Source organism: Onychomys torridus, chromosome 8 (assembly GCF_903995425.1).
Source record: "Onychomys torridus chromosome 8, mOncTor1.1, whole genome shotgun sequence".
Taxonomy (NCBI): domain Eukaryota; kingdom Metazoa; phylum Chordata; class Mammalia; order Rodentia; family Cricetidae; genus Onychomys; species Onychomys torridus.
The window spans coordinates 87,791,101-87,796,717 of record NC_050450.1 but is presented as its reverse complement, the minus strand read 5'-3'; positions in this window follow the sequence as shown (position 1 = coordinate 87,796,717).

The following is a 5,617-nucleotide window of genomic DNA, read 5'->3' as shown; positions in this document are numbered from 1 at the left end:
TGCCCCTGTCGCCTGCAGAAGAGATGGCCCTTGGGTCATGAGAGTGGGGTGAGCAGGCCCTCCTCACCTGGACAGCATAGTAGAGATGACTCTGCTGGTAGGTGGGGGAGGGGGACCCTTCCCTGAGGTTGTGAGAACGGGAGAGCCGACCCCACACCTCTGCCATGAGGTGGCAAGGGAGAGGGGAAGATGCTCTCTTCTCCTTGCCTCTCACCACTTGTGCCAGGTGGGAGAGCTGATCCTTCCCCTGACCAGCTGCAGTACTTGGGAGAGTGAGCCCTACATGTCACCTTGGGCAGCACTGTAGAACTGACTCCATTGACCGGCTAGCAGGAGAGTCAGGCCCGAGAACATGAGTGTGAGAGATGTGGCCCTGCCCTTGTGGGCAAGGGATAGAAGACCCCCATGCCCCAATCTCTCACTGCCTGTGGCAGGTGGGAGAGCTGGCCCAGAGGTCACGAGAATGAAAGAACTGTCTTTGCCTTTTACCAGCCGCAGCACTCAGAAGAGCAGGCCCTGCATCTCACCTGGGCAGCACAGTAGAGCTGGCCCTGATGGTGCCCTAGGTGTGGGTGAACCAGCCCCCAGTGTGTGAAAGCAGGAGAACTGGCCCCACCCCTTGCTCCTTGCTCCATAGAGTGAACTAGCCTGGACTGTGCTGGAGAGCTCACCCTGGTGGTGAGGATGGGGGAGAGCTGGCAGGCTGACCAACCCAGCAACCACCCAGGCCAGAACTGTGGCTGGCTATGAGTTGGCAAATCCCAACATCCACCCTATCTATGATCTGCTTGAGCACGTGAAGGGGCCAAAACTGCAGACTCAAAGTTGCAGGATCGCCATGACACAGGACCACAACAGGATATCCAAGCGGAGTCCCAGGGAGTTCCCAAGCATCTATAGTGTAGTAGAAACCAGAGACCTTGAACCAGACCAATGACTCAATCCAATGAACACTTGCAAGTAAAGATGTACAGACTAAAGGGCGTATTGTATGTGACTCACTGTGTCACACTACAGCTTCCACAATGAGATTTTTTTTCTTTTTCTTTCTTTTCTTTTAAATTTTATTTTATTTTTCCTTGGGTGGGTGGGGGTTTGCAAGGGCAGAGGGCAGGTGCAAAGAGATGGGGAGATGAGTGGGATCAAGATGCATGATACGGAATCCACAAAGAATCAGTAAAAATTTAAATTATAAAAGAAAAGAAAGTGTAACTTAAAATCAAGAAGATTGATTATTGTCAGGGCTGTGATCATAGGGCTGATGACAATGTGCGGCATCTGGATGGTCTGGAGTGTGAAGATAGTTTAAACTGTGGACGTCTTTGGAGGACCACATGGCAAATAATTATAAAGATGAAAAGGAAGATCTGTAACCCAATAGTTAGGTGTGGTGTGCACATCTGTAGTCTTAGCACCCAAGAGCCTGAAGCAGAACGACATGTGTTTAAGGCCAGACTAGACCATAGGTGTAGACTTGGTCTCAAAAACAGACAGACAGACAGACAGACAAAGAAACAGATCCCTAACCCAATATTCCCCCTGTAAGATTCTAAAGGTTTCTTTGGCTTTGTTTCCTCCTCCTTTTCCTCTTCTGCTTCGGTGTGCCTTTTGTCTATTTGTTTGTTCATTTTGAGGTGTAGTGTCTCTGTGTCACCCAGGCTGGCCTCGCTTTACAGTCAGCAGGACTGGGAAGACAGGAAAGCATAGCTCATGCCTGGCTTCTTTATCCTTTCTAATGTAGACATTTATCACTTTTTCTCTCATGACTGCTTTCTCAGTATCCCATTAGTTTTTGGTATGTCATTTTGATTTCCTCAATCAATTGAAGGGTGTTCTTTAAAAAGAAATGAGACTCAAAGAAACATGCCCAAATGTTCTTCTTGACTTGGTCCTTTAGCCAAGAGTGTGATCACTTCTGCACATCTGTGAACTCCCCCTTTTCTTCAGCATTATTCATTTCTGATTCGTTGAGGACTTGCTATACTTTGACTGCTTTTTAAAAAATTCTTTTTCCTCTCTCTATCTTGTGGTTGATATATTGTGCACCCTAATAAACTTATCTTGGGGGTCAGAGAACAGAACAGCCACTATATTAAACATAAGTTTAGGCAGTGGTAGCACCCACTTTTAATCCTAGCATTCAGGAGGCAGAGATCCTCTGTGAGTTCAAAGCTGCACTGGAAACAGCCAGGCAAGTGACGCACGCCTTTAATCCCAGGAAATGATGGCAGGAAGCAGAAAAGTATATCAGGCGTGAGGACCAGGAACTAGAGCCCTTTAAGCTTGTAGACTTTTCTTTAGCAGCAGTTCAGCTGAGATCCATTCAGATGAAGACTCACAGGCTTTCAGTTTGAGGAAACAGGATCAGCTGAGAAGTTAGCAAGGTGAGGTTAGCTGTTCTGTTTCTCTGATCTTTCAGCGTTCACCCCAATATCTGGCTCACAGGTTTGTTTTTATTAATAAGACCTTTTAAGATTCATGATACACTGTCTCCCCTGTTCCCCTGTTACGTTTTGTGTTTCTTTTTTTTTTTCTGTGTTCTTTGTGTGTGTGTGGGTGGGGGGGGATTGTTGATAGGCATTCACTCATCTCAATTTCTTGGTGCAATCTCTATAGGTATTTGTTGTGGAATTATAAAAAAAAATCTCCCAGTTATGACAATGTTTCTAAGCTGATAACAATTTCCTTTGCATTCTTGAACACTCTGCTCCTAGCTCCTTCTCCTACATTATGTGCCTTTTGTCCTAGATTCTTTTCTATTTCTGTGATAAAACACCACGACAAAAAGCAGCCTGGGGAAGAAAGGGCTTATTTGACTGTTTGTAGTCCATCACTGAGGGAAGTCAGGGCAGGAACTCAAGGCAGGAACCTGGAGGAAAGAGCTGTTGCAGAGGCCATGGAGGAGTGCTGCTTGCTGGCTTGCTCCTTATGGCTTGCTCAGTCTGCTTTCTTACACCACTCGGAACCACCTGCCCAGGGGTGATACCACCCATAGTGAGCTAGGCCCTCCCACACCAATCATCAGTCAAGAAAATGTCCCACAAACGTCATGATCTGACGAAAGCATTTTCTCAATTGAGGTTCCTCTTCCCAGATGACTCAGTTGTGTCAAGTTGACAAAAATAAACAAGCAAACAAAACAAAAAAACAAACCCCAAAACCCCAAACACCAAACTTCTCCCCCCAAATTAAAATTAACCAACTAAACAAACAAAAAACAGTAAACCAAAGAACCAGCCATGATGCCTTTCATGTACCAAATTATATACTTCTCAATGTAATTTAGTTAGAATTATTTGAAACACTCAGGCCTTGCAACTTCCATAATTGTTTGCATATTCATCTTGCTGTTTTATTCAGAACACATTTCCTCTCCTCTGCATTTCAACAGTCTTCCTGTTGTTTTCTGCATAAGAGGTAAAGCACTTCCACCCCGACCCCAGGTCCAGTCTTTTCAGACAGGCCTTCCTGGGGCAGAGACTCCAGATGCCTCTCAATCCTTGTTCTTGTTCAGATCACTGCCTCACTCTCAGTAGTTCCCTGGGGAATTCAAGTGTGCCAAGTACATTAGTGTCTCAAGATGTGAGGCTGAGCCTTGTCACTCAAGAGGCTGGGAAGTTAGCTTGCTCCCTGTGTGGTCTGGGAGCTGGATCTTAGCCTGAATTCTCTCAGCACTAAGCTATATAGAGGATCTATGGCACCTTCACTCTCTTTCAGAGCTGACTCCTGCAACAGGATGATTTACTCTCTTACACAAATACTGAATACACTCCCAGCAGTCAGAGACAGGCAGGCTAGCTGCAGGGTGGGATGGAGTGGGAAATATTGCTGAAGAAAGCCTGCTTAAAGGGTTGTGGGAAATGTCTATCTACCTTCTCCTCAGGCTCCCAAAGCTGTGGTAATTATCAGCTCCATCAGGCCCAAGACTAAAAGGTTATTTAAAATCCTGATGTATGGAGAACAGAAATTGGGACTTCATAGCTAATATGAAACCAAGACCATCCCAGTAAGCAATGGGAGCTGGGTATTTCTGCTGGCTAGGTGTGCATTGAACTAGAGAAATAGACACTCCTCCTGAGCCTCCTTGAAGTTGCCTCTTTGGTCCCTATGGTCCCGGAGGACTCTTGTATTTAGGAGCTAGTCCCTTTGATGGGAGCTATAAAAGTCGGAGTGCTTGATGTGTGGTCAAAGTCCTTTCAGGGAGAGGCTGGCGACTTGGTTTCGTGGGGGTAGGGACCAAACACATAAGTACTACTAATTACATGTACTGCTGGTCCCTAGATGGAAGCTAGTTAAAGACTTGATTCTAGGGCATCACCTCTGAGAGTATACAGTCAAATCCCTCCATGGAGAAGCTGAGTTGAGGGTGGGGTGTTGGTGAACTGCAGCAGCAAGTATTTACCTACATGTTTAAAGCCATTTCATTACCATAGAGGACTGGTAAATACCAACCCCAGCCCTTCCCAGATCTAGACAGCTTAGGAGCCAGTCCCTGTGAGGGCTATAAATATTGAGGTATTTAACTGGTAGATCAACTTCTTGCAGGGGAGAGGTTGGATACATGATTTTTGTGAAGTAGGAAAAGAAAGCTGGGGAGAAGAAATCCTCACAGGCATTTGCGTTTTCTGAACTCAGCAACTGTGGTTGCTTGCACTAGATCAAGCCAGTCAACATTCCAGCATGGAATAGGGAGGGCTCATGAACCCCTCTTTCCTAGGAAAGGAGCTATGGTAGTCAAGGGAGAGTCAGTTCTCTTGAAGTATATTGCTCCTGGTAGATCAACTATGATCCTGTGGACAGCTTCACACCCATGACTATACCGGCAGTACAACCTGAACTCAGCCTGTTAGAGAAAAGAGGACATAGAGTTGACATACAGCAAGAGTGATCTGTTGTTATGAGGAGCCATGAGACATGGATATGATCAAAATACATTGTACACATGTGCACATTCTCAAAGCATCAATAAAGATATATTAAAACGTACCCCTGAGGTCTTTCTAAGTCCCTGCCCCTTTGACTCCCAGATAATTCATTCCACTTTATATCAATTTACTTGTGTTCCCATCTCTAAGTTGTATAGTAACTACACTTTGATGCTCTATTTTGGTATCTTATTCTGGGATGTAGAAACTCTGGTTGTGTAGTGAGATATCACAGAAAAAATAAAGTAAAAAAAAAAAAATAGAAGACTTTCTACTCTCTTCCCTGGACTTCCTGGGTCAGTGCTGCTGATTAAAGCTCTCCATTGTACTCATCTGGTTTACAGCAACCCCCTTCCCTCTGACAAGGCGTCGCTTTCCAGTCTACCAGCAGGCTCAAGACATGACTGAGTAGAAAGCTTGCTCAAGAAATGCACAGTGGATTCAGTACAGGCAGGTCCAATCCCCTCCCTCCAGGCTGAGCAAAGTGTCCCTGTGTAAGCCCAAAGTTCCAAACAGCCAGCTCATGCACCAAGGACAGGTCCTGGTCCCACTGCCTGGGTGCCTCCCAAACAGTTCAAGCTATTCAACTATCTCACTTATCTGGACTCCACAGCCTTTGGTTCATAATCCATGTGCTTCCATTTGTTTGGCTATTTGTCCCTGTGTATTTCCAGTCTTGGTCTCAACAATTC